Here is a 22,870-nt window from a genome sequence, read left to right on the forward strand (position 1 = left end):
TCAAACAGTTCAATGAATACGAAATAAATTATTTTAACTCCTTTATCCATGACACTAATTCTGTCCTGAAATTAAAAGGTCAGATGCATGGTCCCCTAGGATTTTGCTCCCAGTTAAGGAAGGGGACAGAGGTGAAATATTCCCCCATTGAGCAGCAAGTAGCTGCTGTTTATGCTGCACTGCAAGTAATGCCTGTAATGGAAGACAAGCAGAAATGCAACCTCCCACACCCCATTGGATGGCAGTTGGTTTGCAGTCCAGGATTGGGCAACGGGTCTGGCCATGATTGGGCCAAAAGTCTGGATATACAGGGGACATTGTATATCTCATATAAACCACAAGCTGTGGGAATGATTGAAGGGTATCCTGAAAAAAAAAGCTTCATGTTTGTGGAAGTTAGATTCAGGTGTCAACTTGACTAGATGAAGGCATCTAGTTCTGTTGCTATGGACATGAACCAATGGTATGTGAACCTCATTTGTTGCTCATTACATCTGCAGTTGGCTAGGAGGCATGCCTGCCACACTGAATGTTTGACTTAATTGGCTGGTCCTCAAATGAGAGAGTCAACATATCACAGCAAAAGCAGCTCAGCATACTTCATCTCAGCACTTGCAGCTCAGCCCAGACCTTTGGAGATGCAGAAAAAAATCACCCAGGGGAAAGTTGTTGGAACCCAGAGGCCTGGAGAGACCATCAGAGACCACCCTGTGCCTTCCCACGTAAGAAAGAATCCCAGTCAAAAGTTAGCTACCTTTCCTCTGAAGAAATAACCAAATAAATCCCCTTTTATTAAAAGCCAATCTGTCCCTGGTGTGTTGCATTCTGGCAGCTAGCAAACTAGAACAATGTTTTAGCCCCAGAGGAGATAACACTGAATGTTGGGCTACTCTGATTAACTAGTGCTGTTTGTTTATTAAAGGAAAAACCTCAGCACATAGGCTATTCCAGTTTAGGCTTGATAATAAGGGGAAAAGCCTTGCCCTTGCACATACAAGTGGAGGGAAGTGATGGGTTGGCAAGACTCAGTGTGTGGGAAGTAGGGTTACTATTACCAGAACCCTGTGTTTTGTAACCAGGGTCAAAAGATGAATGGACCTGGCCATGGAAAATATTGACTGAAACCTCTTCCTGGACCATATGTCTTTTGCCCTGGGGAGACAGTGTCACCCGAGTTTTGCTGGTACAAACTTGGGTGGAGGGATGGTCAGCTCCTGCACATGTGTCCCTTCCTGATGATGGGGAAAGTTCTTTCCTTCAAAGAAGTTATGTCCTGCATCCTGTATGTGCTAGCATGGCCAGAGGGGACCTGGTTTGATATTCTCACCCAGGGAGGAGACCCCTGTCTGCCACCATTCTTTTGCAGGATGAGCAGGTGTCCTGTATTATGCCTGAGGGATGAAATTTCCCTCTAATGTTGTTTTTTGTTTTTTTCTGCATGGGCAGTCTCTGAGAATGGAACCCAAGTCTCCAGCATGGCAGGTGAGAATTCTGCCACTGAGTCACTGTTGCCCATCTTTTTTCTTGTCTTTATTTTGCTTAATGATATTTAAAACCTTGTCTCTCCAATCAGGTTGATTGTGGCTAACAGCCTGGTGAAAGGGGAACACACCTACACAAAGATCCACAATGTCTCCTGCTGCTTGTTGTATACTGAGTTTCCAGCAGAGGCAGTTGAAGGGTTCCCATGGCAGATAGCATCAGTCACTGAACAGAACTGGACATGGCTAGAATGAGTTACTCACAGTTCTCCAGCTTGGGAAGAAGTATGGTGAGCAATTGATGCTTTGCTCATCTGGGACATGGGCATCTCCCTTTCCCCTTTTTTGGTATGCCATCCAAAAGACTGGGGATGACTTATGGCTGTACATGTGGATTAAAAAGTAAAAGCACCATGGTGCGTTGTACAATGTCAAGGAGGCCTCTGGCAGGTGGCAGGGTGGACACCTGATCCTTTTGTGATGGTACCATAGTATCTACAGTTCCCAGAGGGTGGGAACCAAACCAACTGATTGGCTCCCTAAGTGGTATACATGGGTTTGGGGATGATATGGGTGGCCCTACTTACATACTCATTGGACAGGGTGGTGCCCAAGGGGTGACACTATAGAAAAGGGCAGATTCTCACCTCCCTTCCAGAAAAACCTCATACTGGGATATGGGATGTCACTCTTGGCACTGAAAAATGAACTGCCTGATGGCTTTATCCTCTGGCTATATTTCCTCCAGGAGCTGGAGCCATTAAAGTAGAATTGGAAGTTGAAGCCTTAGCTGAGCACACTGCCCATGCTCTTAATCAAGCAAAACAGGCTTTAACTTTAGTGATGGATGAAACTACACAGATGAGAAGGGTTGTTTTGCAAAACAGAATAGCTTTAGGTCTCTTGACAGTTGCACAAGGGGGAACTTGTGCACTGTTACATGTAGAACATCATGTGTATGTTCCTGACAATCAAGATTTTGTTGATGGTGCCTTGCATGGAGTGAATAAGGCAGTACAAGCCATTCAGTCCCTCTCACAGGATCTTTTACAGTCCTGGTGAAACTCCATTACTATGATTTGGCATTGGATAATAGTAATCTCAGCATGACTGTTTGGAGTTCTGGTAGTGCTAGCTTGAACAAACCTGGACAACATAATATACCCAAGTTAAAACATGAATTTAGCCATCACAGTCCACTGCTTAATAACTTGGCACTCATACAGATCAACTTAAACCATACTTAATCCACAAATAGTGACAATAGTGTAATCATACTTCTGCCTAACATGATACAACAAAAAATTCACTAATCCTTTCTGCAGAAGAGGATGCAAGTTGTACAGTGATATTTAGTATTGCCCTGTAAATTTTTATTATTACATAAAGTTAATACACCTTATGTTTTATGATGAGGAAATAAGAGATGGAAGAAACAAGGATAGTTACTTCACATGCATGTGTTTGTGTATATTTAAATATATAAGCATTCATAACAAAATAAGAGAAAATAGATAGCAACTAAAATCGTGCTGTTTTAGTTTTCTAGCTGCTGGAATGCAATATACCAGAAATGGAATGGCTTTTAAAAGGGGGAATTTGGTAAGTTGCTAGTTTACAGTTCTAAGGCTGAGAAAATGCCCCAATTAAAACAAGTATATAGAAACGTCCAATCAAAGGCATCCAGGGAAAGATACCTTGGTTCAAGAAGGCCAATGAAGTTCAGCATTTCTCTTTCAAGTGGACGGGCACATGGTGAACACAGTCAGAGTTTCTCTCTCATCTGGAAAGGCACATGGTGAATGCACTCAGTGTTTCTCTGTCATATGGGAAGGGCATGTGATGAACATGGCATCACCTGATAGGTTTTTCTTCTGGCTTCCTGTTTCATGAAGCTCCCTGGGGGGTGTTTTCCTTATTCATCTCCAAAGGTTGCTGGATGGTGGACTCTGCTTCTTGTGGCTGTGTTGTTCTGCTCTCTCTGAATCTCTCATTCTCCAAAATGTTTCCTCTTTCATAGGACTTCAGAAAACCAATCAAGATCCACCCAAATGGGTGGAGACATCTCCCCTAACCCAGTTTTACAGCAACTCTTGATTGGGTTACATCTCCAGGGAGATGATCTAATTACATACAGCATTGAATAGGGATTATTCTGCCTTTATGAACTCGGATTTAGATTAAAACATGGCTTTTCTAGGAGACATACATCCTTTCAAACCAGCACACTTGTACTGCACTTGGTCACAGGGTTATAGCTAGTATTTATAACAACCTTCATCCACTATACTTTCCAATCTTCCTTCACTGTCTGTGAGCTCCTCAGCTGATCATGGTACTTTTCTTGGTGGGATGATCCAAGCCTTCATTCCTAAAGGATATGGACCATTAATTGCCCTGAATGCATGAGTTGTTGTACTGTTACATTAATGTAATCATAGGAGATGGTAGTACTAAGAGAAGCCCAAAGGGATCTCCTATATTGCAGATAGTCTCTGTCTTATCTCCATTAGCAGTCCAATTTCCTTTTGGTAAGCACTACCCAACACCCTAGCCAGTAAAGTAATTCCCCTTTTGGCTATTGATTCAAAGGCAGGCATAGACCAAAATGACCAGATAGCAGTCTTATATTCCATATCAGTGGAATCATTGCTGGTCCCCTGGTAGAAGCACTCCTCCATGTGGAGACCTCCTGGCTATCAGAGCATAAGGAAAAGAAGCTAAAGCATTGCAAGTGGATCAAATGGGTAAAAGCGATTGCTGTCACTCCCTTTTCCACCCTGTGATTTCTGGACCCATGAATAATGGCTATGGGTGAAACAATACTCTAGAGTGGATGCTGATTTAGAGAACATATGGCCACCAAAGAACATTGGTTTAATTCTGCAAGGTATTGCTCCCTTGCTGGCATTATGACTGAGTCTTTAATAGGCCATTCCACACTTCTATCAATATAGCTTGTTCAAGAGTATGGAGGACATGGTAAGGTCAATGAATCCCATGAACATGGATCTAATACACATATTTTATTTGCTATGAAGTGATATCCTAAAGAAGAAGCAGTGTTTCTGGTGGATAATGCATTCTATAATCCCACACATGGTAGTTTTAGCAGAAGCAATGCGTGCAGAGAAGGTAGAGCAAGCACATTTTTTCCAGTAAGAACAGAATGCCAATATCTCCATGAAAATTTCATGATTGAATTGTTTCAATAATGGCTTTTAAAATCAGTATTATTGGTGATTATTGGGTAATATTTACTTCACAGTTATTTAGAGAGTACATGAGCTACTATAATAGATTAATAAAAAGGCTGTCCTTTGCTGCTGACAAAAATAGCAATGCATCCAAAGACTTTGCAGGGATAATGAGCGTATGATAGGGAAACACCTATATTGTCATTAAGTTAAAATTGGAGTAACAATAATGTTACAACAAACTGCAAAGGCCAAAGTTGGCAATTTATTGAAATGCATTTCAAGAAAGAAAACTGAAAAAATTACATTTCACTACTTTTGTTTGCAAACACGGTGCATGTACCTCCAGAATACTTTTTGCAGCCCTGTTCACCACTATTCAAGAAGGAATAATGGAAACATCATTCCCAAGAAAGAACACAAAATAATTTGGTATGAAGGGCTTACCTGTAAGTCAGGTTTAAATGTGAGTCTAACCTATGCCAGTTTGTAGTCATCTGAAAATATTCTTAAATTACTCAATTTTCACACGTTTCTTACTCAAATTTAATAATATGTTGTGATGTGGATTTGTTTGCTCTCATTTAATATGTACAATGTACATGAAGTAGGACTAGACTTCAGATGTGTGCTTTTCACTATATATAGGTTTGGATTTAAAATTCCAAATATTCATTTGTACCTGCAAAATTTAAGATAATGTAATATAAGAACAAGATACAGAATATTGATAAGACATTTCTTATTTATTTCCAGTTAGCAATAACTGTGAATTAATACTTAAATTGGCAGGTCTTTTAAAAAGACTCTTTTAGCCAACAAGTGAATGATACCATTTCTTCCTTTAAATTACAGTGAGAAATTCATTTACTTGGACAAAACTTCTTTGTCATTGCCAACCACATCAACACCTTGGATATTATTCTCTTCCAAGAATAGAAATGTGAGGATATAATTGTGTGGACTTCATTTTCAGAGGACATTGCCTTGAGGACCTACACATATGAAGAGAAATCTCTGAGTTGTTGTCAGATTTGGATCCATGCATGATTCAGAGGAATAATATGACTGGGGTCACCACGGTCATACTGATGGGTTTCGTGGGTCACAGTGAGCTGCAAGCCTTCCTATTTTTATTATTTGTAGTGATTTATCTCTTTACTCTGGTAGGATTTGGGAGAATTGGTTGCATTGGTCATTGGGGATTCCTGGCTCCACAGTCTGATGTATTAGTTTCTGGGTGTGTTCTTATTCTGAGATGCCTACTATCCTTCAGTTGTCACCCCTAAAATGTTAATCAATTTCCTGGTAGTGAATAAAACTGTTTCATTTCTTGAATGTGACACACAGATTATTCTGTTTGTGACCTTTTGGAATGCTTTATGTTGGCTGCAGTGGTTTATGCTCACTGTGTAGCAATCTACAGCCCAGTGCTGTGCTCAGTTAACATGTCTCCCAAAGTCTACATGCCATTCATCATTACTTCCTATGTTGGAGGCATTTCAGATGCTGCATTACATGCAGTAGCCACTTTTCACCTCTCCTTCTGTGCATCTAATGAAGCTAGACATGTCTTTTGTGACATCTCTCCACTCCTTCCTATTTCTTTTTCTGACACATCAACCACCTCCTACTCTTCTATTTTGTGGGCCTTATTGATTTCCTATACTTTTATTCTTTGGCCATTACGAGCCTATGTTTTGTGGAAAGGATGGAGAAAATTTTTTCTACATGTGGCTCTCACCTAACTGATTTGTCAATTTACTATGGGACAATCCTCTTCATGTATGTGAGGCCAAGTACCAGCTACTCTTTGGACAATGACATGACAGGGTCAATATTTCACACCACTGTGATCCCATGATGAATCCCCTCATCTACAGTTTGAGGAACAAATATGTTAAAGATGTAATGAAAAAACAGTTTGAAGGAAATTAGTTCATAAATAAATTACCATTATAGCATTGAGTAAAACTTAAAAGAATGTTAGACATCAATCCATAACTCCATGATCAGAGTCTAAGGAAGAAAGCTTCTAAGTAGTGTTTGTATATCTTAGACTATTCTAAAGAAAACATTAATTTGTCCTATCACACAACATTTTACATATATAGATAAATTGCATCATCTGTATGCCAATAATTTTGTTGAAATTGATCCATATTAAATATCCATTGATGAAATTATGTTGATATTATTAGTCTTTGTGTAATTTGATTTTCATTACTATACTTACTGAAGTTCTCTGGGTAACAGAGCTTGATGTAACCTCATGTGGTTTGTGGCAAACCCTCAGCAGTTACTATGAGTGAACCCCCTTCTGGGATTCCCATGTGTCATGGTCAGGTTCATGTGTCAACTTGACCAATGGTGGTTGGGCAAGCGCTGGCTTGTCTGTTGCAAAGAGGACATTTCATAGAATTAAATCATGACCATGTCAGCTGCATGCATAGCTGATTCCATTTGTAATCAGCCAAAGGGGGGTGTCTTCTACAATGAGTGATGCTTAATCTGATCACTGAAAGCCTTATAAGGAGGATTCAGAAGAGACAGCTTCTTCCTGTTTTGGCTGGTGGGCCTCTCCTGTGGAGTTAGTCCAGACCCTCCACTGGAATCATCAGCTTCACAGCCTACTCTGTGGATTTTGGACTCTGCATTCCCATGGTCATGTGAGACACTTTTATTAATTTTATATTTGCAAGTGTTCCCTGTTGATTCTGTTTCTATAGAGAACCTTACATAATACACTGTGAGAGCCTTCTTAGTTATCTCACTTCTCCTTGTGCCCTTCCACTCTCAGACCCATCTGGCCTTCTTGACATCCCTTTTGCATGCTTTGACTAAGCACAATAAATATTTATTCCATCATCTCTTTTTTATTTTCCAATTACAGACATCTATTAGATCCATTATGAAACTTCCAAAATCATATTGAAATGAGATGATAATACTTACTGATTTGCATAATTAAGCCTCAGAAAAAACAAAGTGTAGTTTGAATAATAACTTACAACTTGATGCTATGTACAGATGGACCAAGATCTGAACAGCTAACAAGTCTACTTTTGTGACTGTCTTTGATTCAGATTCTTGCTCATTTCCTAGCTCTGCCTTCATCCCCCATCTTCAAGAAATGGACATGCATTTGTCCCCATTCCTCAAAGCATACATCCAATGAGAAAAGCCCTGACAAGTGGTCTCACACTACCTCAACTCACACCTGCTTCTCTTATTTATTCTGCTTTGTTTATTTTTGTTCTAAGATTTGTTAATTGGAAGGGACATTAAGAGTAGAAATTTACTTTTTTTCAGTAAAATTCAGTTTTTTACCAACAAGGATGCTTGTACTGTGAGTTCACCATAACAATTCCATGAAAACAAGGAATTGAGATTTTTGAAGTCTGAACCTGAGATCCAATCCAATCATTTTCAGGACCTCAGTTTCTAATCAGTTATACAAAGAGAATTCACCTCTGTTGGAGCAAATACATTTAATAGCACTGTGATTTAAATCTACACACATAATTCCTCTTGAAAAAAGGAAACTGACTATAATTGGAGATCATGTTGTCTTATAAAAATGAGTTCTTTGAAACTATACATCATAAGATTTACTCTCATGATTCTGAAATTTTGAGGTGATTTTTCTGGAATAAAGAAATAGACCACTCGCAAAGTATTTAAAAATATATATCCTCTACAGAAGTTAAAATGCTTGTAGCATTCCAAGATCATATTATGGATTCTTTGCCACTCAAATCAGGTTTTCAAATTATTAAGGAAAATTTTGGTCATGTTTGTACCCTGGTTTATCAATGTTAGTTGCTCTTTGAGATTAGCAAAAATAATATTTCTTTGAGAAAGAAATAGTTTAACATGAAGTTCCAAGATGCCCTCACTTATACCCATCAATATATGACCAACAATTCAGTCCACAAGTTAAGCAAACTTATATCAAGATAACCTGCAAAAAAATTGTAGTATCCTCCTTTTTCTCCTAGTAAAGTAGGAGTTAAATAGTGAGAATTCATCTGGACAATATGGAAAATTATATATTTAACAACCAAATCAATAACTTTTCTTTGTTCTTGTCTGTGCTTATTCTTGTTTCTTATCTCATCTTATTTCTTTCAAGAAAGAATGATTTGATTTCCATTGCCCATATTAGACCTTTATTTTTATTATTTAACACAGTAATCATTTAGTATTGTTTGATGTGGAAGTTCAATTTATATCTAGATCTACCACTACACTGACACTTTAAGTTGAATAAAAACAAGATTTTGTCTGTCAACACAATTGTATCCTCAGGACATTTTGTAGTTCCTGCAACATATAGTTTAAACAGAAAAAATATTTTTTAATGAGTGGTGAGTCAAGTACTGAGCCACTAGTAGCAATTCTAAACAGCTTATTAGTTACTGGATGATATGTAAATGCTTTATGTACATTAACTGTTTATATCATCATAACAACTCACAGTTGAGAAAACAGGTAAATAAACTTTACGTTCTCAAGACCACATCACTCATATAAGTGACACCAGCATTCCAAACTAAGTTTACCAACTATAAAGTCCCTGTTTGTAAGCACTTCAACATATATAATACAAGAACAAAGTAACCTTTCCATTTTTCCACTGCTTATCAAGCCTCTTGATGGTACCTTACGATGTAGTGAAAGTATTTATTAAGTCAATAATAGAAATGAGAGAAAGGAATGTTTTTAAGAAGAAGGGGATAATTGGATTCAATTTGATTTGACAAATCTTTCAGTTTGTTAATACATGTAGAATCAGAACATTTTCCTGGGAAAGCAATAAGATGAAGGCATAAAAAATAGGAGTATAAGTAAAAAACATGAAGGAAGAGGAGGAAAAAGAATAGGAGAAGAAGGAGAATTGTAAATAGAAGTCAATGTAGATGTAGATATAGAAAAAGAAGAAGGAGAAGGAAAAGTTGAAGAAGAAGGAGAAGAAAATGAAGAGAAGGGAATGGAGGAAGAGTGTGAAGAAGAAAGAGGACATTGGAAAAGCAAAGTGAATGAGAGCAGTTAGAGCTATAATGATGTTGAGGTTTCATTCCATTTTCAAGGTACAGCGCTAGAAGCACAGAAGACATTATGTAGGCAAGTGTGGGGTTATCAGGACAGGAAATATTTGAAGCAAATACACTTGATTCAAATTAAAAGGAAATATAGACTCCCATTTATACTTAGGATGTAGAAATCTGAAAAAAATTGCAAAATGTAACAATTTGTTTGAATTAATGAGTGAACTTTGAGAGTTAAAGTTGAGAACACAGGTTATCAGGAGATAGAAAGAAGGTTGAGATTGGGTATTTGGGCTGAAGGAAAACAGATTCTGTAGCCGGACTGATTGTAAAAGCTTAGAACTGGATAGCATGATACTATCTGATGGTGGCACACTATTTTAAGTACACAGAGCAAAGCTGAGTGTGAGTATGGTTGAGTGAGGAAGGCTGAGGACATGTATAACATCAGAAGGAAAGTTAGTGGATAAAGACTGTGATTGTATGATTTAGCTATGCCTAGAGTGAAGAATGATGATGATTATTGCCTCATAGAGATTGTGAAGATGTTTTTACGTTGCCCAAAATTTTTATAACATTTATTTAATAACATCATAAATGCTTTATGGAAAATGTTATAAGAGGACAGGGTATTCTGAATTTAAGTAAAACATAAGCATTTCCTGGATTATTATTGTCTGAAAATTAGAGAATCTGATGAACATCATTGCCAGCAAAATCCAACAGAATCCATTTACTAAATCATATAAATGTACATAAGTGAGAGCAAGGCAGGAACAGTTCACAAAAAGATGAGAAAATGTAAAGATCTTATAAGTATAAGAAAGGACACAGTGCATGCACAGGATGAAAGATTAGTTTAAGAAGTATATTATTAAAAATCTATACATATCAGATATCTCTAATTGCAAACTAATAAAGATGAATTGCAATAAATATAGATGTTAGATAACATAGACATAATACATTAATTAATATGGCTATTATATGGGATAAGTAAAATTTTCATATAAATTCAGGATGTGAAGGAAGTAATGCACATTTTAATTATTTGAATAAATTAATTAACAGTGATGGAACTAACAATAAGTCTTTGTTTATTTCTAAAACCAGTTTAAATTTATTTCAATATCTCAAGAATAATTTAAGAAAATTAACAAATAAAATTCCACAAAGAAATTTCGTATTAGTTAAAATAATACAAATCACTTGAAAGAAAAAATACAATAAATATCTAAAACCATGCTGAAGTTTAGATGAAAATAATCAAATACAGGATAATGAAGGAAATACACTTTCTTATGTATACATTGAACAGTAAGTAAAATAACATTGCCATTCTAGATTTTGTAGAGGAATTTTGAGAAGGAAATTTGAGCAACCAAAGAGCTTAAAATTTATGGGCTATCACAAAATGTGTATTCATAATCAATTCTTAGCTTTGCAAATTTTTTTAGTTAAAATATTCAAGACAAATGAGACAATAATTTAACTCAATAATTCATTTCTTTTTTAAAGAACATTCAAGAAAAAGGAAATGATTATTTTAATCATATCAAAATTAAATGAGGGATTCTCTCCTGTGATGTGGGAGACCTGGTTTGCTTCCCAGAACCTGCACATGCCAAAAAAAAGTAAATAAATAAAATTAAATGAAGGAATATTATTTACTGAAGCTTACTGACACATCACAGCTTAATAGGGTTTTCACATGGTTAGGAGATAGATATAAAGGAAATATTACTGCAAGGAGATAATTGATCTCATTAATTACAAAACTTCAGGTCTTAAAGCATTGCATAAAGAATTATGAGATCCATAATGTCTTCACACATGTAACAAGAAAACATTAAATTCTCAAGCTTAAACAACAAAAGGATTACAAAATTTATAATCATGAATGAAAATCAGAAACTGAAAAACAGAAATAAAAAATGACAAAAATTTTGCACATGTACATGTAATATGTAATATACATATATAAGATTAATCTAGAAGACCATGAGCAAAACTATCAAAAATGGTTGGGTTATGTCTGCTTTTTTAAATAATTCAAAATAGCTTCCAAATTTTCTTCAGTGTTAACATATAAACATATGCTTTTTCCAGAATTTAATTCTCTCACAATATTTTACTTTGCTCTAAGACCAAAAATTGCTGTGCTCTGTATCCTTTTTAGCTATTTACTTATGAATAAGACTAAGTAAAAATATTTAAAAAACACCTTTGAATATTTTCATAACAAAAGCTATTGTGTATTCAAAATTTTGTGACAATGTAAGTATTCTGATGAACTGGCTATAATTGATTAGTGTTTCATTAATTATTTCCATGTATCATCTGATTCAATCTTTAACACAACTCTTTGGATTTAGAGTCATTTTTCTTGTACAGTTGAGGAAACTAGATTTAAAATATCAGTGCCTTAAATAAACTGCAGTGTCAAGCAGCTAAAAAGCTGGCAGATCTAGAAAATAAACCTTGGATTGTCCAGCCAAAGCATCACTCTTTATGACTAGCTACATTTCTTCTTCAGAAAATAAATGGTATGACTTCTGAATGTGAGCTCCAAAATAAAATACTCTGAAGTTGGAGCATGCATGAGGATTTCTCTGATACAATTTGAAGGATAACACCCCATTTTTTACACAGCAGTTACTCTATAAAGCACATATATTTAAATCAAAGATTTAACACATATTTCATGGATTCCATTTACTATGTAGATTTCTTACACATATACTTGGAAATGTTCAAGAACATGTATGAGCTAACAGAGGTTGACTCAACAGAAATGCAAACTAATTAAAGAATGCTGTAGGTAAGAGTGATCAAGTAAATATCTAAACAGGAAAAGAAGAACAGATGAAGTTAAATGTTCATCAGCACAGTCATTTCATTGCCTGGAGCTGTCTCTTTTCTGCATGACTGAAATGAGAGCATTTTTTACTCCTCTATTCCTAATACTATGAATTAGCGGATTCAGCATGGGGATTGCCATTGTATAAAACACAGAGGACACCAGATCCCCTCCCAAGGAGTAGGGCTGCTTTGATTTTAAATAAGTAAAAATCATAGTATTGTAATAGATGGTAACCCCAGGAGGTGGGAGGCACAAGTAGAGAAGGCTTTGTGCTTTCCTGAAATGGAATTAATTTTCAGGGTAGTAGACAGAATGGACTCATAGGATATAGAGATTGTGATAAAAGACACTAAAGCATTTAAACAAGTGAAAATGAGTATCATGATTTCAGTATCTTAAGTCTCAGTGCAGGGCAAGGCTAAAGTTAGGTTAAATCACAGAAAAAATGATAGATTACATTTGATTTGCAGAAATGCATACTGTTCGTGAAAAGAATGTTGACTGAGGATTCCATGAAATTGATCACATAGGATGCAGTGATGAGGGTGTGGCAGAGTCTTGTGAATATAACACTTGGGTAGTTCAAAGGGTTGCAGATGGCCACATAGAGAGAAGGAAGAATTCAGTGACACACAGCAAGATAAATACATCTGGATAAAGCAGCCCATGAATGAAATATACCTGGTGGAAGTCAATAAGTTCTCTAGGGTTTTAGGGGTGATGACAGTTGAGTAACTGAGGTCAAGGAATGATAGGTGACTGAGGAAAAAGTACATGGGGGTGTGAAGCTGAAGATCCAGGTGAATTACCAGCATCATCCCTGCATTTTCCAGGATAGTAATTAGGTGTATAAGAAAAAATAACATAAAGAGGACCCACCGGATCTCTTCAGAGTCTGTCAATCCCATGAGGATGAAGTCAGGTTATTCCTACTTCCCAGTTGCATTCAACTGTTGTAAAGTGTTGAGAAATCAAGGGCAATATTTTGTTGAATGTCTTCAAAGCACTTTTTGTTTATAGGAATAATGTAGCAGGTTTTTAGATTCATAGTTTTGTGATTCTAGAAATTCATGATAAAGTGATAATTGTTTGCAAAGTATGACTGAAAAATGAATTAGTTTGCCTGCTGTTAATTACATATATATCATTATTTGGACATTATACACTAGAGACTTATATATATTGCAGAATTAGAATGAATTTATCAAATTATTAACATCCACCCACATGAAAATATTATACCATATGTATTACCTTTGTACACTTTTTTAGATTAGAAAATGGCACAGAAAATTAAGTAACATGTAGAATCTCAAAAATTAAATGTTGTTGGCTCTGTAATTCTACCAATTTATTTGCATCTAGAGATCATGTTCATAGCAATATATTCCTACTTAAAATTAATTTCAGAAAAACAGAATAAAGTATTAGATAAATAACAAACAATAATATAGAAATGCATGAAATATTTACTGTTCTCATATTAGTATACAATATTATTTAATTCAAATGACATATCATAAATTAAACCTTAGACTGCTGCAATGTATTCATATTATTGATCACTCATTACTATTAATTTTCAGAAGATATGTTAACATATTATTTAATCAAATATCCAGCAAAAATATAATTCCCATATATGTACATTGATTGAGGACTCTGAACCCATCAATTCTATATTTCCATTTCTACAAATCCTGACAATACTTAGGTAAGGCCTACAAGATACACATATGCTCACTATTCTAATAATATTCTTTTTTTTTGCATGGGCAGACACCAAGAATTGAACCCAGGTGTCCTGCATGGCAGGTGAGAACTCTGTCACTGAGCCACCATGGCCTGCCTTATCTTCACTTTTTCTGTGATAAACTAAAACACTCTAACTTTCAGATTAATATTTATGCTGCGTCGAAGTTGATGAGAAGCCTCTTACTGTTTATCTGTCTATAAATTTGTCAACCTCAAGTTTGTCTTACAAATAAAATATGTAAACCATTTAAGGTGCCTGAAATTTCTATGATGTAATATTTGCTTCCATGGACATAATTTTTGTTTGATTTAATTGTGCATGAATTTTTTGTTTGTGTTTTCATTTTTTAGGTAAAATAAATCAGCATAAAAATGTTGTTCAGATCTGGTCAACTAGAAAGTTTGCCTTGAAAGTATGTCTCAAAAATATACCAAGAACAACTGTGAATACAAGCAGAAGAGAGCATCCCGTATCTTTCACCCTGTGAATATCAAGCTCCTCTTATATTGAGGATTTCTGATAATGCAACCTTTTGTCACCTCTGGGACCATTTTCCAAGGAAGGTTGCTTGGCATGATTCCAAGGATAAAAGTTTAAGGACTAATGCATCTGTGTTAGGTGTGTAATAGACACTTGTCTTCCCCTAAGTAGCCACATAATGTTTAGTGACATATTTTGTTATTCCTTTGTTATGCTCTAAATTATGACTAAGTTAAGGGAAGGTATTTATGGAAAAATACTTAATCTGAAAGGCCAGATCCTTAACTTTCAAGGATGGAATACCACATTTTTCAAAACGAAACCTATTTACATTTAAATTTGTCATTATATGAGTGAACATTGCTGATTACATAAAAATTAGAATACAACAAAATTCAAAGAAGAACGTGAAACTCTTTCATAAATGTTGTAAATCTTTAGATATATTTCATTCCAATTATTTTTCTTTGTGTATTTAAAGCTTATTTATATGTATATTTATGTGTATTAATATGTACACTTATGTGTAATTATACATATACTTATTTATATGTGTACTTACACACTTATAATTTTGTTATATGGTATTTCAGTTATATCCTTATTTTATTATCAAATATTTATAATACACTTATATTGGACTTTTATGAAACTACAGCTTCATGTATTTCTCAATGGCTGATGCAGCATAACTAACTTCTTTCTAGGACTGTGCAGCCGCTGCTGAATGTGCACAATGTTTCTGCCAAATCTACCATCTGTGGACTTACAGAATGCCTTATCCACTACCACAGTATTCCACACAGCATGGTTTCTGATTAAGGAACCCATTTCTCAGCAATAAGGTACAGGAATGGGCACATGCTCATGGAATTCTCTGGTCTTACTATGTTCCCCATCATCCAGAGGCAACTGGGTTGATAAAACTGGAATGACCTTTTGAAGAATCCAATTACAACACCAACTATTTGGCAATACTTTGCAGGGCTAGGGTAATATTCTCCAGGAGTCTGTGTATGCCCTGAATCAGTGCCCACTGTTTGGTGCTGTTTCTCCAATAGCCAGGATTCGTGGGCCCAGGAATCAAGGTGTAGAAATGGGAGTAGCACCCTTAGTGATCTACTAGAAAAAATATTGTTTCCTGTTCCTGCAATCTTAACCTCTACTAGTCTACAGTCTCAGTACCAAATGGAGGCATGCTCCTGCCAGTAGATACACAATGATTTCATTGAACTCAAGGTTAAGATTGCCACCTGGCCACTTTGAGCTTCTCATACCTCTGATTGAACAGGCAAGGAAAGAGATTTCTATACTATCTGGGGTGCCTCATCCTGACTATCTAGGGGGAATAAGACCACAACTGCACAATGGAGCTAAAGAAGTTTCCTGGAATACAGGAGATCCCAAAGGGCATCTCTTAGTACTTCCATGCCCTGTGATTAAAGTCAATGGAAAACTGAAACAATACAACCCAGGAAGGACTACCATGGCCCAGAAACTTCAGTAATGAATGTTTGAGTCACCCTACCAGCAAAGTACCATGGCCAATTGAAGTGCTTGCTGAGGTCAAAGGGAACATGGAATGGACAGTGAAAGAAGCTAGTGATAAATGAACTATGACTACTTGTCCAGTAACAAAAATGAGGATGTGATGGTATAGATATTTCCTCCTTGCTAGGTTGTGCATATGCTTGTATTTGTAGATAAAGCAAATACTTGTTTTCTTCTTATTATATAACATACGTTGTACTGTCCATGTTAGAGTATTTAAGTTATAGGGTATCAAGTTTAAGATCGAATGTTTCCTCAGGACTTGCACCCTATTCTGGAGAGATTCAGTGTGTTTCCAGTTGTACACAGGACAGTTGGGTACGGTTATGAAGCATATGTCTGTTATTGCTCTTTATTTAGTGATTAAGTATGGTTTAAGGTGATGTGGATCATTGCTAAGTTGACATGGGGAGGACTGTGATGGTTAAGTTCTGGTGTCAGTTTGGTCAGGTTATGATGCCCAGTTGTGGTTAGGCAAGTACTGGCCTAGTTGTTATTGCAAGGATATTTCATGGCTGGTTGATAAATCAGATGGCTGGTTTATTAAATCATCAGTCAGTTAATTGTAGCTGTGACTGATTGCATCCACAATCAACTAAGGGGTGTCTCCCACAAAGGAGATAATCCAATTAGCTGGATATGAACTACTGAGGTAAAGAATTTCATGGGAGAAGAGAGAATTTTCACCATTGTTCTTCAAACAGTGAGTCTGTCCTGCAGAGTTCATTGAGACCCCTCATTGGAGTTCCAGCCTCACAGCCTGGCGTATAGATTTGGGACTCTTGCATTCCCATGGTTGCATCAGGCATTTTTATAAATCTTATATTTACAGATGGCTCCTGTTGGTTCTGTTTCTCTAGAGAACCCTGGCTTATATATAAATTAAGGAAAAAGTTCTGAAAGCTGAAATAGGAACCCAATATGCTACTTACAATGGTTTCCCAATTTGAGTAAATTCTGACTTCTCATCAGAAACCAAGCAGGTTTCTTGGTTAATATGTAAGACTTATTCACATGCAAGAAGTCAGTATGTTGAAATACATAAAGTACTGAAAGATAACAAACTATCAGTCATGAATTTTATATTTACCAAACTCTTTTAAAATTGTGGGAGAGATCCAGACCTACTCAGAAAAACAAAAACTGGGGGAGTTCATCACCAGCATATTTCTGTATAAGCAGTGCTAAAGGGATGTCTTCAGATTGAAAGGAAATTATACTAGACAGTAGTTCAAAGTGACATAAATAACTAAAGATGCAGTAAAATTATCAGTTTAAGTAATTACAAATTCTTGCTTTTTTTTTACTTATTAAGTTTATTTTTCAGAAAATTAAAGCCTCCAGATTGCTCTTATACCAGATCAGCCTTGAAACATAGAGGTACCAGTCTCTCCCAGAAAACCAACCAGTTGTATTCCCCAACCCCATAAAATGTTGACACCCCTTTTCAACATGAAAAAGTCAGAATGGTCATTGCCCACATATCCCTGAAGACTGAGAGAATGATCAAATGAGAGCAAGGAGTCATAACAGAGAAGTTAGGATTTAACAAAGGATTATGATTACTGAATCATTACATACATATTTCTTTTTAGTTTCCAGTATATTAGAACAGCCAGAAAGAAATATCTGAAATTGTGGAACTGGAAACCATACTATACTTTAAAATTTGCTCTATAATTACTTATTAAACTTCACTTTGAAATTTTTTACTTTCTGTATATGTTATATTTCACAATATGTTATATTTTCCAATAAAAATGTTAAAAACATGAAGCCTGCCATAATCTAACACCCCTCTATGCCAAGCCTGCCTTTTAAAAAAATTTTTATTAATTTAAAAAAAATTACAAGAAAGAAAAACATTCTTAACATTTGCTCATTCCATTCTACATATATAATCAGTATATCACAATATCATCACATAGCTGCATATTCATCATCATGATCATTTCTTAGAACACTTGTATCAATTCAGAAAAAGAAATTAAAAACAACAGAAAAATAAAACAAAAACAGAAAAAAGTAATGTACCATACCCCTTAACCCTCCTTTTCATTGATCACTAGCATTTCAAAATAATTTATTTTAACATTTGTTTCCCCTATTATTTATTTTTATTCCATATGTTCTACTCATCTGTTGACAAGGTAGATAAAAGGATCAGACACAAGGTTTTCACAATCACACAGTCACATTGTGAAAGCTATATCATTATACAATCATCATCAAGAAATATGGCTACTGGAACACAGCTCTACATTTTCAGGCAGTTCCCTCCAGCCTCTCCATTACATTTGGATAACAAGGAGATCTCTACTTAATGCATAAGAATAACCTCCAGGTTAACCTCTTGACTATTTGGAATCTCTCAGCCATTGACACAGTCTCATTTCACTCTTCCCACTTTTGGTCCAGAAGGTTTTCTCAATCCCTTGATGCTGAGTCTCAGCTCATTCTAGGGTTTTTCTTAATCCCTTGATGCTGAGTCTCAACTCATTCTGGGATTTCTGTCCCACATTGCCAGGAAGGTCCACACCCCTGCGACTCATGTCCAATGTAGACAGGGGGAGGGTGGTGAGTTTGCTTGTTAGTTGGCTGGAGAGAGAGGTCACATTTGAGCAACAAAAGAGGTTCTCTTGGGGGTGACTCTTGGGCCTAATTTTAAATAGGCTTGACCTATCCTTTGTGGGGTTAAGTTTCATATGAACAAACCCCAAGACTGGGGGCTCAGCCTATAGCTTTGGTTGTCCAGACTGCTTGTGAGAATATCAAGAATTCAACTTGGGGAGGTTGAATTTTCCCCTTTTCTCACCATTCCCCAAAGGGGACTTTGCAAATACTTTTCCACTCACTGATCAAATCACTCTGGGATTCATTGGGTCATCATTCTGGACAAACCAACAAATCTCATATCCTACCCAATATTCCAAGTACTTATCGTGTTCAATCAAGCTATCTACATAAGTTATATTAGGAAATGCACTAGTCAAAATATAAATTTTGTATCAAATACTCATTTTTGATTTAGTCTCACACATAAGTTGAAATTTTAAAATATTAATTACAATCTATTTTAAGTACCCTGCAATGACATTCCTTTGTTTTTCCTCATACAAAAACATTTTTAAGATTTGAACATTTAGTCACTACAATTATACAGTCTAGGCATTCCTAGATTATACCATCTCAATCTTTATCATCTATCTTTGTTTCTGATTTCATTTGTACCCACAGCTCTCCTCCCTCTATCATTCTCATATCCAGCTCCATTCAGTGTTTTAACATAATTGTATTACAGTTACATAGTATTGTGCTGTCCATTTCTGACTTTTTATATTCAGTCCTGTTGTACAATCTGTGTCCCTTCAGCTCCAATCACCCAATATCTTACCCTATTTCTATCTCCTGATGGTCTCTGTTACCAAGGAAATATTCCAAGTTCATTCACTAATGTCAGTTCATATCAGTGAGACCATACAGTATTTGTCCTTTTGTTTCTGGCTATTCTTACTCAGCATAATGTCCTTAGGGTCCATCCATGTTGTTGCATACTTCATAACTTTATTCTGTCTTACAGCTGCATAATATTTCATCATATGTATATACCACAGTTTGTTTAGTCACCACCAGTCTGTTGATGGACATTTTGGCTGTTTCCATCTCTTCACAATTGTAAGTAATGGGGCTATAAAAATTGTTGTGCAAATGTTTATTTGTGTCCTTGCCCTCATGTACTTTGAGTAGAGACAGCATATAGGGTCCTGTTTTTTTAACCCATTCTGCCAATCTGTGTCTTTCGATTGGGGAGTTTAATCCATTAACATTTAGTTTTATTACTGCATGGGTAGTACTTTCTTCTATTTTGCCTCCTGGATTTTATACATAATATCTGATTTTCCTTCTTTTTACCTTCACTGATATTCTTCTTTTCTATACTCTTCTCCACACCTCTCTCTTATGTCTTTTCATATCTGTCTCTAGTACTCCCTTTAGCATTTCATGCAGAGATGGTCTCTTGGTCACAAATTCTCTCAGTGATTTTTTGTATGAAAATGTTTTGACTTCTCCCTCATTTCTGAAGGACAATTTTGCTGGATATAGAATTCTTGGTTGACAGTTTTTCTTTTTTAGTAATTTAAACATATCCTTTCATTGTCTTCTCACCTCCATGGTTTCTGCTGAGAAATCTATGCATAATCTTATTGGGCTTCCCTTGTATGTGATTAATTGCTTTTCTCTTGCTGCTTTCAAGATTCTCTCTTTCTCTTTGACCTCTGACAGTTGATAAGTAAATGTCTTGGGATACATCTATTTGGATCTATTCTCTTTGGGGTATGCTGCACTTCTTGGATCTGTAATTTTAAGTTTTTCATAAGAGTTGAGAAATTTTCAGTGATAGTTTCCTCCATTAGTTTTTCTCCTCCTTTTCCCTTCTCTTCTCCTTCTGGGACACACACAACATGTAAATTCATGTGCTTCATATTGTCATTCTATTCCCTGAGGCCCCACTCATATTTTTCCATTTTTTCCCTATAATTTCTTTTTCTTGTCAGATTTCAGATGTTCCATCTTCCAGTTCACTAATCTTATGTTCTGCCTCTTGAAATCTACCATTGTAGGTTTCCATTGTTTTTTCATCTCTTCTACCTTGCCTTTCATTCCCATAAGTTCTGTGATTTGTTTTTTCAGACTTTTGATTTCTTCTTTTTGTTCATTCCTTGCCTTCTTTATGTCCTCCCTCAATTCATGGATTTGGTTTTCCATGTATATTCTGAATAAATTGTTTCAGCTCCTGTATCTCATTTCAATTGTTGGTTTGTTCCTTTGACTGGACCATATCTTCAATTTTCCTATTTGTTATTTTTTGCTGGTGTCTAGGCATTTAATTACTATAATTAGTTTTTTTTCTGGAGGTTTCTTTCACTTCTTTTACCTAGGGTTTTCTGCAGAATGAATTTGTTGTATGTTCTTTGATATTCAGTTCAGCATTTATCTGAACCTTTAGCTTAGGTTTTGTTTAACAGAGTAGAATTTTTCAGTTCTTGTTTCTTGCCCTGCTTGTATGTTGCCTTTCCCCACACACACACTTAGGAGGGTCTATTTAGGTATTATAGACTCCAGCCAGATTTTACTAGACCAAACTGGCCTCCTATCAGGAGGAAAGATTCATCTGCATTGGTTTTCCCTGATGGTGAGACCAAGCAGGTTGAAATACTTTCCTGTGAAGTCTCTGGACTCTGTTTCTCTTATCCTGCCCAGTATGTGGTGCTTGTCTGCCTTCAGGACACACCAGCATAAGATAATGTAGTACCTTTAACTCTGCAGATTCTCCCTGCTGCAGGCATGGTGGAGACAGAAGAGAGGTTGTAGGCTGGCTTCAATGACTTCAAATTACCAAGCCCTGGTGTCTGAATACCTTGAGGAAGGGATTCCATCTGAGTTGAGCTTCACTCCTCCCCTGGGGAAGTCACGGGCTCCAGAAAAGCCCCCAAATGAGCTTATTTCTGCCTATGCCTAGGGCAGTTGCAGCCTGAAAATCCCTGCCCCTGTATCCAAAGGCAGTCAAGCCTTTGTAGAAAAACAGCCACAAAAACCTCTGTTTCCCTTTTTTTTCTTTTTTCTGTCAATCCTGCCCCCTTGGCACTGGGGCAAAAATGAGTGACCTCCACTTTGACCAGGTTCACCTGAGCCGGGGGCCTGTTTTTAGTAGTCAAAATTCGTTAATTCATTTCACAATTGGCATTTGGTTGGGTTCAGCCCATGCTGCTGGTAAAGTCTCTTTCCTTTCCCCTCTGGGAAGCAGCCTGTGGGAAAGGGGCACTGGCCACCATGGCTTGGGGAACTCATGGTTCTGGGGGGCTTGCAGCCAGTCCAGCTGGTCCAGATTGGGGTACACTGTGTGTCTTGTCACTGACATAGCCCTAGGGGCTGTTCTGTACTGTTTCTGGTTATTTAGTAGTTGTTCTGGAGAATGAACTAAAATGCTCACATTGTTAAGTCACCATCTTGGCCTGGAAGTCCCCTGCTTATTTTAATGCATTGTTTGGTATAAAATCACATCTCACTTCATGCAGGTGTTAAAATATAAATGCATAAAAGTATTGATAAATCTATATTTTTGAATATACAATGTACAAAGAGATAAGTGGTAACATGTAAAAAGAAAAGATGGGGTAGGTGTGTTGGGGTGTAGGAAAATATTACTGTATGCTATTGAAGTTAAGTTGATAACAAAAAATATGATTATTATATATTTAGGTTATTAAATCTTAACTTCATGTAACCTATAAGGAAAATAGATGAAAACTATATCTAGATAGAAATGAGAAAACAATCAATATGGTATATGTTCTAGTTTGCTAGCTGCCAGAATGCAACACACCAGAGATGGATTGGTTTTAATAAAAGGGGATTTATTTTGTTAGTTCTTCAGAGCAAAGGCAACTAACTTTCCACTGAGGTTTTTTTTACATGGAAGGCACAGGATG

The 22,870-nt window shown here is 36.3% G+C and overlaps 1 pseudogene; it reads left to right on the forward strand.

Annotated features, from left to right (window-relative positions):
• Positions 1 to 22,870, forward strand: part of LOC143672668 (olfactory receptor 5L1-like) — a 110,245-nt pseudogene that overhangs the window by 30,661 nt on the left and 56,714 nt on the right.

Source organism: Tamandua tetradactyla (genome assembly GCF_023851605.1).
Source record: "Tamandua tetradactyla isolate mTamTet1 chromosome 1 unlocalized genomic scaffold, mTamTet1.pri SUPER_1_unloc_1, whole genome shotgun sequence".
Lineage (NCBI taxonomy): Eukaryota > Metazoa > Chordata > Mammalia > Pilosa > Myrmecophagidae > Tamandua > Tamandua tetradactyla.